This window comes from Micrasema longulum, unplaced genomic scaffold, assembly GCF_059751315.1.
Source record: "Micrasema longulum isolate JH-2025_06_02 unplaced genomic scaffold, ASM5975131v1 h1tg001605l, whole genome shotgun sequence".
Classification (NCBI taxonomy): Eukaryota; Metazoa; Arthropoda; class Insecta; order Trichoptera; family Brachycentridae; genus Micrasema; species Micrasema longulum.
In genome coordinates, this window is record NW_028278786.1 from 192073 (window position 1) to 207039 (window position 14967).

Genomic DNA, 14967 nt, shown 5'->3' on the forward strand with positions numbered 1-14967 from the left:
CTTGGGCCATTTTATTAGCTGTTTTACTTTGGGCAGTTTCTTACGCGTAAGCATGCGCAGTACGTAGTATTCGACGCCATTTGCTGTTTGACATTTGACAGTTCGCAAATCGAGCTATTTAGTGACGACGCTGTTACCGACCATTTATTATTATTTTTGCGATCAACAACCGACCCAAGGCTTCCAAATCAACATGGATTGTGAACATTTGCTCTTAGCAGCTTTTGCAATATTTACAGTCTGCAGTGTACCTAAAATGTTCTTCCTAAAAAATTACAAAAAAACTCAATGCCAAAAAAAAGATTTGATCTCAACTATTTTAAATGTTTTCTTCGATTATTGAAGGCATAATTTAACATAGAATTTAAGGAAAACGTGAGATTTTTTTATTTTAATAACTTTCCCATTTAATTCATTATCCTCAAAATCATTGTTTTAGTATATTTTATTTGAATGCTTTGTCTTTAAACATGAATTGTAGTTTTTAATCGAAATTTCAAGAGGCGTAATCTGCCTGTCAAAAATAAATTCTATTTTAGTTATATACTACTTATAACTGAATTTTTATCAGAAAAATCTTTAAAAAATACATAATTATGAAATATTTATTTAGGTTTTTTTCATATCACAAAATTTGAAAAGATCCGCGTTTTAAAATAGCAAAGTCGTATTATATTCTTACTTTTCATCAGAACAGACGTAACATTTGTATTGTTGGGTGCGCGCGCAGATATTGGTTCAAATATTGGTTGAAAAATACGCGTTCTATCATTTTCTGAATTTGACCACAGATTTATTTTATTTTACATAGATACTGGAAAAACATAATATTTATAGATATTGAGTTCTACGATAAAATTATCTCCTCAGTATTTCTCTTTGCTTTTGTAATAAATGTCTATTATATATCTAAAATGGCTTTATATATTTAATTTAATGCGTTTGCCAGTAATTTGTTTTTTTGACGAATAAAAAAATTAAAACAAAGCATTACTTTTTGTTTATGATCTCTTTTATTCCCTTTTAAATAAAACGCAATCAAAGAAAAATGCCGTGAACTTTTACTTTTTAAATATAAATAAATGGATCTTCATCTGAATTCATAAAATTAATTCAGTTCGGCAATTCAAGTCAGAACTACGGGCCGCGAACCTTATTTGGGAGGATGCGCAGGAACTGGCAGCTGACAGAGAGATGCATAGAGGCTTTTTGTGGACATTATATGATCCAACAAGGGAGCGATAGAATGAGGATGAATAACATTATTTAGAACAGCGTTTTTAAATCATGGTTTTAAAATTAAAAATGAAGTGCGTGTTTAAAATTATTCATTTTAAAAAGAGTGACTAATTAAATATTATCTCATAAGTTTTGGTTAATATCTCTAAAAAATAATAAAATTTTAGAAAACATACAAAAAACTTTATGTACTTATATCTCTCTACTAATTTATTAAGTTTTTTCATAAATAAATCGTTGATTTGTTCTTTGTTAGTTTTTTCTCAATTTGTGTATTGGATAAAAAACATAACACAAACAACAACAAATAATTTAATGGGCCTTGAAAATTGAAATTTACTGGTGACAATATGTTTCTTTTTTGGGTGATACCGTGTGTGTTGGATTTGTTCCGACGTTTCTGCTACCATTGCAGGAGCCATCTTCAGGGTAAACACGGTATCACCCAAAAAAGAAACATATTGAAAACAGTCACCGTAAAAACCTTCGCACCAATTTGACAGATGACAGTTAACAATATAACAGTGGGATGCGCGCGCAGATATTGGCTCAAATATTGTACGAAAAATAGGACGTGTTCTAATTTGACCACATATTTCATCCAATCTGTGTATATACGGCACAATATTTATTGGTAAGATTTCTTCTTCAACTGCCTCTGAAATAAAATGCATTCAAACATAAATGTCGTGTACTTTTATTTGTATTTTAATTAATATATTTATATCTGAATTAAAAACATCAATTCAGTTCGGCAGTTCAAGTGAGAACTACGGGACGCGAACCCATTTTGTGAGCTGACAGAAATGCCCGGAGGCTCTTTATGGACACCATATGATCCAACAAAAGATCAGATGTGGAAAAATGATGAATAGTATTATTTGGCACAGCGTTTCTAGATTACGGTTTTAAAAAAGCAAAAGGAATGCTCCGGTATTAATTACCTTTTACAATTTTTGCTAATTGTTCTCTCACTAGCATTGATTTATATTAATATCTAGAAAATAATACAATTCAAGAAAACTTAAAAAAAAACATAATGTAGGTACTCGTAAATATCTTCATACTTATTTTGTTTTTTCAATAAACAAATTGTTGATTTTATAATAATCTTTCTAAGTTTCCATTTAAATTGAATAAATAAAATTACACAAGCAACAAGAAATAATTTAATAAGCCTTGAAAATTGAAGTTGACAGATGACAGTTAACAATATTATTGTGGGATGCGCGCGCAGATATTGGCTCAAATATTGTTTGAAAAATAGGACGTGTTTTACGTTTTTGGAATTTGACCACAGATTTCATCAAATTTGTATATTTAAGACACAATATTTATGTGACCAAATTCTGCACAAGATCTTGTACCATTTACTGACCAATATTATACGGGCTTGAGTCTCAGATTTAATATGTGGGAAGACATCGCTCGGCTAAGATTGTTAACAGACGCTGGTCTAAGCGGGTAAGTGGAGTGTGGGAGGTCGCAAAGGGAACATAGTCAATAAAGGTTAGGAGTGATTAAATGTGTGATAATTGATTAGATTGTTATCAGAATTTAAATTTTTGTGAATTTCTATTATAATTAGATTATTATTTATATTACTGCATTTGTTATTTTCTTGATGCAGGAGTTTTAAGGTGTGATTATGAAATGAGTGGTTACTATTTATTATATGATTCGCGGATTCCGAGAAATTATTATTGGTCAGGCAACGGCGGTGTTCGTTTAGCCTAGTTTTTAAATTTCGCGCTGTTTGGACAACCCCCCTGCTCTAAGTTTCACTGATTAATTTGTTTATTTTTTGTTTAAATTCTATGACATTGTGAACAATATTCTGTGTTTACTATATTACAATATTTGAGTTTGTCAAAATGTTTGTAGTCAAAATACTGGATTTCACCCCCTCGGGAGTCATTGAGATTAACAAATTACAACAGGGATGGAGAATACCTTGGAAAGGGAATATGGAAGTCTAGGCATTTACATAGCTTATGATGATCAAACATAGGCAAAATGGTGAATGTTACACAGTGTGTAAAGTGGCCACTTGAACCAGCCAATGACAGGTCATAAGCCCTGTAAATGCCTAGACTTCCATATTCCCTTTCCAGGGTATTTTCCATCCCTGTTGTAATTTGTTTACTATATTAGTTTTATATCACCCTTCGATGGGAGGAGTGCTCTCCCGAAACTGTAGTAGTCTTCCTGTAAAAGAATAAAAATTGTGTAACATCAATAACAAAGTTTTATTTTCACAATAATTAATAATGAAGTGTAACGAAGTGAATGCCGATTCAATTAACATTATTATACTTTATTTAAAGCTATGCTTTAGTTGTTCATATGCCAGCAATTCAACATACTCGTACGAACATTATTTGCCGTCAAAAAAGATAAAGAAAAACTGACCTTAGAATATCCTATGGTGTATGCGACGATTTTTATTTTGGTGAATACTTTTCTGGGATGATTTATTTAGGTTTGATTAGCACAATGCAGCTATAAATATCTTCAAGAAGAAGCCTGTCTTGATAAACACAAGTCGAAGCGCCAGCCAAACTCTCTCACGCGTTTTTGAAACGACAACGGTACATCGGCAAATCAGGCGATATTGCCGACCAAACAAAAAACCATCTCGATAGATATCGGCGCGACATCAAACTGCACATTAATTAACGAATGTTATTACTGTGAAGGTACGAGTCAATTTAATTTGTTCATTCTTTACCGGGAACAACTGTCGCGTAAATCCAACTACTGGCCACAACACTTTTTGTTTCCTCAAATACGACATTATAATTTTAATACACGTTGTGTTCCAGGGTAATAGCTCATACAACTTTAAAATGTCTACTGGAGTACCCCAAGGATCAGTACTCGGACCACTCCTCTATCTCCTGTACACCAAAGATATAGATAATATTATCAAAGAATGTGGATTGTGGTCTCACTGCTACGTAAATGATACGCAAATTTATTTTTATTGTAAACCGAGCGAGAGAAATGTGCATGTTGATTTGATTAATGGATGCATTGAGAAAATAGGAAACTGGATGGCTGAAAATAAACTTACATTTAATCCATCTAAAACGGTACAACAATGGATGGCTTCAGCCAGACGACAGAATTTGATTCAGGATACGGCACTACCCGATGTAAGGAGTACCGCTTTACCCACCGTTAAACTACTGGGAGTCATCCTTAATTCTGACCTTTCTCTTGACGCTCAAATTAGTAGAACGATAAGTTCATGCTTTTACCAGCTGAGACAGATTAAATGCATCCACAAAAATTTGCCAGTTGATGCCACCCGTCAATTCATAAATGCGTTTGTAGTGTCTAGAGTCGATTATTGTAATGGTATCTACGCAGGTCTACCAATGAATAAAATGACTCGCCTACTTATATTTGGAATCTCTTAATTCAGTTATATCACTCCACTACTTCGGGAATTGCACTGGCTACGTTTTCCACAGAGGGTAGAATACAAACTATGTTGGCTTATGTATAAGTCACTGCACAGCTCTGCTCCAGAATATCTAAGGGAACTTTTCATTCCAGATGAACTAGCTGACAGACGTCTTACGCTTAGATCAGCTACATCTACGTCGAAAAGAAAAGTTATTATACCTCTACGCAAACAGCGCACTAAATTCGGCGAACGTGCATTTACGGTCGCAAACCCTACGGCATGGAATGCTCTCCCAGCAGAAATCCGAAACTGTGAGAGTGAAGTGATGTTTCGGAAGAAACTTAAAACCCACTTGTTCTCTAAATCATTTGAATAAATTCTTAGCATGTGGTGGAAAAGTACATTATTGTTCTTAAATAAAAAGGAAAAATTAAATTTATATATTTATATAATCACTTTGTAAAGCGTCCTTGAGGTATTATATTACGAAAATGGAGCTATATAAGTTATTCATAATAATAATTATTATTTACACCTTTATGTGAAATTTCATTGCACGATTTTATTATGTATAAAAAAATCAAAAATATATTGTAAATACCACTATATTCTAAAATTTGGAACTGTTTTTTGAATTTAGTCAATTTTGTCTAAGGAAAAAGACCATTGGAGGAGACTACCGCGAGAAATCGCATAGATTTAAATATAGTACTATTGAAATCTTTTTTATCTGTGGTATTTTTTAATAATATGCATGCTTCCATTTTCTATTATGTTGTATACCAACTCAACAAACGGTTTTTTATTAATATTTGTAATATGCTTATATGCTGTCGGCCTCGTGGTGTAATGGTCAGCGCATTTGCTTACCATGCAAGAGGTCTCGGGTTCGATTCCCGAAAGGGTTAATATGATATATTTATTTCATAGGGTGTTTTCACACTAAAATATTTCATAGTCCCTGGACTGGTACCTGAAGCATAAGACTGATCATCTTACCTTCATGTAACAAAAATGATCAAGATACGCTGCGATTGGTGTACCAATGCAGTGCCCTATGCACCATTGGGTGCGGATAGGGAAAGATGATGAGATGATGAATATGCTAAAACCGTTTTTAAAATCAAATCCAACACATTATTTGCTCCGATTCACGGAACTGCTATTTTTTAGAAAGCTCGCATACTATTGATTTCACGTGTATCGTATGGTAAAAATACGATTTGTTTTAAATAAATGAGGACTTTGTGTTTTTATAAAAAATAAATATTTTAAATTTTTTATTTTTTTTTACTAAAAAACACACTGAAATATATAATTAACATTAAAAACAAAAATTTTAAAGATATTTCTGAAAAATTTAATTATATTTGTAAACACCAAAATTTTATTTAATTATTCGATAAGTTATTATCTCTGTATTTTTCTCTGTACTGTTGCTATTTTATTAATAACTTTTTTATTTACATTATTTTAATATTATATAACATTAAACTTCCTGTAAATATAGTTGGCATGTTTTTTAAACTTTTTTTGCAATAATTTTTTATTATATTCGTGCGTTTCTACCTGTTTAAAAAAATGAGTTGTAATTTCAACCCCTTAAATTAAGTTTTAAATTAAAAAAATTCCTTTTGAACACAGTAGATCTAAATTACAAGGTGCCCCAAGGATTTTATTTTTTGACCCTGATTTAAAAACTAACCTACTGATCAATTTACATTCATCTCGGTGCACCAATGCAGCGCTCTATCCACCATTAGGCAACAAAAGAGAACGGTCAAATGATGATATTTGAATGAACACCCGGGCTGAAAGGGTTAGAATATTGCTAATGTTTTAAATTCAATCTTTTACCTTTCCCAGTATAGTTTATATTTTTTGTTGCGTTTTCATGACGCAGATAACACTTCTAGAAAATAATGGCTCTCTGTAGACTGGGCAAACTTCACGCGACACTTTGACACTTTTTTATGGAAATGTGTTTAAGGTTACCTATTAATAATATTTTTGAAAATACAAAAAATACATACTTACTTTGTAAAAAAAAACTGAAAAATATGCGCATATCTAAAAATACCCCGTTTGCTCTGTGGCGTATATTTGGTATTGGTATTCAATTTGATCAGATGTCCCAAATCGATTTTTAAATCATGGTGCTTTGCGAAATTATCTTTATAGCTTTAAAAAAAAGAAATGATGATTGCTACCTTTGCGATGGATTCATCTCTCAGGACATTCTCCATATATTAATGATTGTCCTATGTTTGAGCCGAGAGGTTACACTGCAAACAAATGTTCACACAATACGGACAAATTTTGAAAACCGAGAGGAAGTAATAAAAAATAAAGCCAATGCTGAAAAAAACATTGACTTTTTGATAATTTTGGTAATAAAAAAAATAAAAAATAATAAAAATGGACCGAGACCCGTGAAAAATAACTCCTGTACAATAAATAAATACTAGGAAAAAAGCTTTGAATGCATAAACAAAGCAATAAATAACTGGAACAAGAGGAAAGGTTAAAATAAAATAAAACTATTTTTAAAGGGCCGCTTACATGTGGACAGTACAACATCGTCTTGTCCCAGCTCCGTGCGTAGCCTTGACTGCGCAGAACAAAAAACTGGGTTACGAGCGAATTCGCGATAAATATTATTAATTTCACACTAAGATGTATCGAAATTGTCAAAGAACGAACTGAATAATAATCATAAAAAACTTTTTGCGTCCATTTTTGTAAGAAATATTTTTGGGAGCGACACGTTTACGCCAGAAAAATCGCTATTATCAAAAAGTTCTATCCCTTTGTCTTTACAGAAGGATGTGGCTGGCTGCTGGCGGCCGCGCTCGATACTGGGGGTTTATTTTTTTAATTTTTTTTTTTTTAAAGGAATAACCCGCTAAGCCTCTATTTTGAGGCTTGTCAGCAGGTGGAATAGAGGGGATATGGAAGAAGGTAATGAAAAATACACCACAACACCCAGACCAATTGAGAAAAAAATCTTTCTTGGATTTTTTTCTTGCAACTGGCGGGAATCGAACCCGCGACGCCAGTTTCACAGATAGCCGTCTAACCAACTGCGCCACGGCGCCTGTCAATTATTGTTCCGCAGAGATAGCCTGCCCGTCTATCTCGGTTGCAATGTCTCAGGCTATTTACACATGGACAACGATCGAGTCTTGCGACAAAACAGAATTGAATGTTCGATGCATAAATGGCCTTTATGAAGTTAGAGTCAAATATTGGTTTTCATATAATATTTTGATCAAAAAATTATAGATAGTTCAGTACATAATACTGATAAGTTTTCCTTTTTTTTCATAAGCTCTTTTAAGGCGGTTTATCCAGCCAAACACAATTTCGTTTCTGTCATATGACGGAAGTGGGTTTTAAAAAGAGACAACAATATATTTGTCCGCTAAGCAACCGCAAAAATGAGATTTTTTAAACCTGCATGGCCATGAATTTGAATTTGAGCTCCAATAGATACTTTTGTAATATAAATATGTATTATGTTACAGTACGGACTCACGGCTCAATTCATTTATGATATTTGGATTATAAATATGTACTCACCTATCTATCATTAATTTTCGTATTTTTTTTTTTATCGTTTTTGGATTATTATTTATTCCTTAGTCTTGATATATCAATGTGGTGGATATGATTAAATAAATAAAAAAAATATAAAAAACAAATATTTTATCATTGATGAATATTTTATTATTTATCCAAATACATATCCAATTACATTGACAAATATATTATTCTTAATAAAAAAGCAAAAACAAGATAAATAATACCATTTAATTATTAATAAAAGCACACCCATTTTATCTAATACTTAAAATACTTTTTGTTGAAGCTACACTTTATTTATATACAACATATAATAATCTAAGCAAAATGTAATATATTTCTCTACAGCATTGTTATCAAAATTTGCTTTAAGACTTCGTGAATGTGACACTAATTGAGAAGGAAGTATTGTATCCTATCCATTTCAGTGGAATTAGATAAATTGGGCGAGCGAATGTTTTCTTCTGATATCCGTTCACATCTGGCTAGAACACCCCAGTTAGGGGTGAAAAAAGCCAATAAAAAATCTAAGAAGAAGATGTCCGTTCACAAAAATACTCTGCACATTTGTTGTGATCACCAAACATGTGATTTGGAGTATTGCGTATGTCGCCGTATAAATTTGAAATTTTCTGGCTATCACTTACTTTTTCATTTATTCTTTATTTTATTGCACATTTTACAGCAGTTCTTAATTTCAAAAGCTTGCCAGTCAAATGTTTTCGGTTGCTAAGAGGATATCTGGTATCAGAAGTCAAGTTGCGCAATTTTATGAAATAACTTCTAAGCAAATGATTCCTACAGTTAGATCTGCGTAAGGCCTGGCATCTAAATAACACCGTGTATTTCTATTGATTTTTGGAAACCCTCATCCAGAATGCTAGATTCCATACTGGTCAAACTTCCAATATGATTCTGAAAACAATCTTGTTCAATTGCTACAATATTTGTATTTACTGTAAGAGCGCATGTCATACAAAATTTATATCGTACTTCCATATATAAGACTTCCAAAATGTTTGGCTTACTATAGCTGCAACTAATAATTATTAAGTTATGATCGCTTGGACCAGCAACCATCAGCAACAACTGTAACTAATGGTATTTCATCCTTATTCACATTTCCAATCGACTCGGCGTATTCAGACTTTCGTTTCGCTGCATTTTTCATTTGTTTTAGAGCACTAATTGACCACCAATCACAAACTTTTTCATGGACCTTTGCATACGTTTTAGTATTCATGCAAGGAATATTTACCATCGACGTAAATTCCTCTAGATGAGAAAATCCGCTACCTATGCTCATAATTCCAGAAACCAGCGCGTGATTTGTGTCAATTTTATTTGATTCATTACAACCTGAATGTATCGAAAAATTTCTATTTTACATTTCACAATAAATGTGACGTAAAAACCTTTCCGAATTTGTAATCTAAACTTTGAATTGATAATGGCGCACTGTAAAGCATGGTCATATTTTGCTATTTCTTGTAATTGTTCATAAACAAACCCCAAATCAATTATTCTGCGTCTACTAATACTAAAATGATAATTGTCCTCTTCTTTATTTCTTACGTCCAAACAAGATCCAACATCTTCTCTTAGTATTGTTTCAGATACCTGTTGAAGAAATATAAAAAAATATGGTATTCGCAATATACAACAGTGCACAAGACAATAAAATAGGAAACGTTAAATTATTATGTTCAAATCATATACATCAGAATCAACTCTAAAAAAAATGAAGATCGCACTTAATCCTACTGAAATAGGTGTTAAAATAACAGGAGTGAAGCAAATTAAAAGTGGGGGAATAGTCATTCACCCAAGTTCTCACGGAGAAGCTTTAAAGCTTGCTAATAACCCTGAAATATCTGGTGCTGGATTAAAAGCAACAGTGGCGACTTATAGGCTCCCACGCATTGCCATCCATGGATTGGAACAAAACACCTCACCCGATGACGTCATTAATGCGATACATCTGCAGACTCATGATGAGACAGGTATACCGCTCGAGGATCTAAAGAAACAAGTCATAATGTCACATAAATCTGGCCCTCGAACAGGGACATGTACATTTATATTTAGAGTTCCTCCCTCTGTGCGACATTCTTTAATTTCTTTCTCCAAGTTGGCCATTGATTGGGAGCTACACAAAGTCAGAGACTGGGTCGATTACTTGAGATGTGGTCATTGCCAACTTTATGGCCACATAGCATCTCGATGCACTGCTGACTCACCTACTTGTTCCCACTGTGCCAAACTCGGACATAACCGTGATGCCTGCCCCAACCCTGACAAGTCTCCGATATGTGCCACATGCAAATTCTTTAAGAAACCCGCCACCCACGTAACGGGAACTAGAGATTGTCCTGCCCGTCAATCTGCCGAAACAAAAGAATTGTCACGGATTAATTTTTTAGTCCAAAGTTAAAACGTCGGAATCTCGAACGTAGTTTCTCTATTTACTATCAAAACATTCGAGGCATAAACACTAAGTTAAATACCTTGAGATGTAATCTTTCTACAGGATGTAAATACGATTTTCTATTTTTTACGGAAACCTGGCTATCTGACAATATCATGTCAACCGAACTAGGACTAGCTGAGTATAATATATTTCGTTGCGATCGTTCAGTATCTTCAAATAAAAGACGAGGCGGTGGTGTCATGATATGTGTAAATAAATTGTATTCTTGTTACACCGTTGAGTCTTCTAGCAATATTGCAGATCAAATTATATTATGTGTTTCAGTTGGTTCCAAAAAAATGATTATTGGTTGTGTTTATATTCCACCTTCTTCGTCTATTGATACTTACAAGGCCCACACAGAATTGGTAGAGCGAGTTTCCACTGATGCAGCTTCTGTGCTGATATGTGGAGATTATAATTTGCCTAAAGTATCTTGGATTAATGATGGAAGTGGAGTTAAAACACAAAGCCCCAATACCCCTCAAACAGCGGTGGTAGTAAATTCATTTGCTTACATGAACATGTATCAATTAAATTTCGTAAAAAATTGTTCAGGATACTGTCTAGATTTGATTTTCAGTACTATACCTAACATTTCTGTATTAGAATCTATTGATCCTTTGTTGCCCATCGACAAGTATCACCCACCACTTGATTTTAATGTTACGCATGCCTTTAATATTGACTCACTTAAGCCTAACGATAATGCGCATTACAAGTTTGATAAAGGTGATTATGATGGGTTAAACTTATATTTCTTGTCCTATGACTGGAGCACTATTTTTTCTTATACTGATATTAATGAGGCTGTAATTAACTTTAACCAATGTTTGAATGAAGCAATAAATATGTTCATCCCCAAAGCTAACTTTATCCGACCAAAGTTTCCAAAATGGTTCAGTCCGTATTTAAAAAACTTAATATTTGAAAAAAAAAGAAATCACAAATTATATAAATCAACTGGCAACCTAATAAATTACCAAATATTTTCCCAATTGAGAGGAATGGTAAAAGCAGAGACAAGAATCTGTTACAGTGTCTTTATTAGCAATACTGAGCAGATGATAAACGATGACCCGAAAAAGTTTTGGAGATTTGTTTCGGATAAGCGTAGCGATCACCATATACCGTCAATTATGTTCCTCAATGACGGACGAGCAACTAATGGTGCCGACATTGCAAATCTTTTTGCAACTCATTTTTCATCCGTTTTTGCAAATAATAATTCCTCATGCTGCGCTATCCCTTTACAATATTCAAATACTATAGATTTAAACAGTTGCACAATTTCTAATAATGATGTTTTCCGTTCTATGAACAAATTAACTAGTAAAAAGACCACTGGGCCTGATGGTATTCCAGATTTATTATTAAAAAATTGTAGCTACACTCTCTCTAAACCAATTTCATTCATGTTTAATCTCTCTCTGTCATCTGGTGAGTTTCCATCCTTATGGAAGATAAGTTATATAAGGCCTATTTTTAAATCAGGCGATAAATCTAATGTTAGCAATTATAGGCCTATCTCAACATTATCTTGTATCCCTAAAATGTTTGAAGCTATAATTGCTAGCAAAATCACGCCCATGTTTAAGAATATACTGATCGATGAACAGCATGGATTTAGATCTGCCAGATCAACCACCTCTAACCTGGTAGATTATACCCAGGTTATTGTCAAAGCACTCGAAAATGGTCAGCAGATTGATGTTCTTTATACAGATTTTTCTAAGGCATTTGACAAAGTAGATCATAAAATTCTCATGTATAAATTACATGCCTTGGGAATAAGAGATCCATTACTATCATTTATTAAATCGTATCTAACTAGTAGGACACAAAATGTTCGGATAAATAACTATTTATCAACCAGTATTGATGTTACATCGGGTGTACCTCAGGGTGCTCATTTGGCACCCCTGCTTTTCAATTTGTTTATTAATGATGTTGCTAAATCATTCTCTTACTCTCGTTTTTGGCTCTTCGCGGACGACAACAAAATTCTCAAAATAATTCAAACTTTACAAGACTGCTTTCTTCTTCAATCAGACATTAACTCTTTTAACCGATGGTGTAAAGTCAATAAATTAGAACTAAATATTAAAAAATGCAAAATAATGTCATTTCATAGAACAAAACAACCAATTTCCTTCGAGTACCTATTAGAAAACTCCAAAATTGATGTAGTCAAGTCCATCAGAGATTTAGGAGTTGTTTTGGACTATAAACTGACATACAACGAGCATATAGATAATACAGTAAATAAATCACTGAAATTACTTGGCTTCATTAACAGAATATCCTCTGATTTTACTAATGTCCGTACAATCAAAACTCTTTATTGCTCAACTGTTCGCCCTCTTCTTGAATATGCCTCAGTGGTCTGGTCTCCATTCTATGTCAATCGCATAAATCACATTGAATCAGTCCAACATCGCTTGCTTCGAAAAATAGCGTGGATGCTTGGACTAGAGAGAGATAATTATTCTTATGCCGAAATAGAGTCAATGTTAAATATTTCTAGTCTACAAAAACGTAGAACTAATATTGACTCCATATATATGTTCGGCATACTAAATGGTATAATCGATGTTCCATCATTACTGGGACAAGTAAAATTCAATATTCCGACTCGTAGATTGAGAAACAATGAAGTACTGTTCATCGATCAGCATAGAACAAACTATGGCCTAAATTCTCCAATGACCCGCCTTTGTCGTATTGTTAACTCAAGACAGGATCTGGACTTTTTTGGTTTAAGTTTACAACGATTTAAACGAGCACTAAATAAATAGTCCAGATCTTGTCTCGATGTCCCTTATGTTTGTCAATGCTTCTTTCTTTTTTCTTTAAATGTTTTAAACTACTCTTTTATTTGTAATATTTAAACCTTATAAATTGTATACATGGACAATGTCCGTTAATAAATAAATAAATAAATAAATAAATAAATAAATTAACATAATTGAGTTTTCTAAGAAAAGAACCCTTAATGAGGAACGCGATAAGTTGTGATTTTCGTTTTAATATGTATTTTTAATCACCAAAAAATCCGAGTTTGACTCAAATAAATATATAGTTCCAAGTCAAGAAAGACGTGACATGATCAAGTACAATAAATATTTGAGTTGTCCCATGTCGGAATAATCGGCGTGCGCGCATGAGAAGATGCATGAATGTGAAAGAAGCATGCCACGTGTGCCAGGACAGAGAGGTATAGCGTTCTATCCTATATGTCTATTCCTTTGGAGAAATAGCGTAATGGTTAGTTATTTAGTTAGTTATAAGGCATAGCATAAATATGATGCGAGTATGCCTGGATTTATAAGTATAACAAGTGCTTGAAGGTGGACATATGAAAAGTCACTATAATTTAAGATAACGTGCTTATGCACCTTATCTTCTGATGAAGATGTATAAACATGGAGGAAACAAGATAAGTTCGCCAGGATAGATTGGTGTAGCGTTCTATCCTCTCTGCTTAAATGCCGTAATGGCTAGTTACTAGTTAGTTGTTTATAATTAATTAAATTAGGTAATTAAATATATGACAATACATACGGATGAATAAAGAGTATCGCAATTGTAATTTTCTGCATTATCATCTACATTTAAACTACTGGAAACAATATGTTTGTCTGTAGAACAAGTTTATGTTTAGGTAGGTAGAGGTTTAAAATGGTTATTTTAAAAAACGCACTAACAATCAACATAACATCAAGTATCCATATTTATTGGATAATTCAAGGCCTCAGAAAACAAATTAATCGGTTGGTAAAGTCATTTTAGTTTCTATGAAGCTCTGCGCCTCACATATAATATGCTAAAGAATACTTGATTCCGAAACACACTGTAGTTATACATGCAAAAATATAAAAAAAAACTCTTACCTTTTTCTTTCATCATTTATCTTGTCAAATCTTTTGGTCTTGCTACGACATTTATTTTTTCTTGTAAAACTTTTATCTTTAATTGTTTTGTAGCCCATTTTCAATTAAAAAATCACAGAAAAAACGTCTCGAAAAATTCGACACAGAACACACGTCCGTACTCAGTAAACGCCAGGGGCGAATGCTCCTTATAATCGATTACATGCAGCTTGCCATATTTTTTTGACATCGTAAGTAATATTTTATAATACTGTAGTATTATTAGGAAAAAACACATCACCAAAAAAATATATTACTTTTCTTGGGTAAGTAAATTTATATATTCCTTTATTCCATACAGCGACCAGTTGCGCCTCTATTGGCCA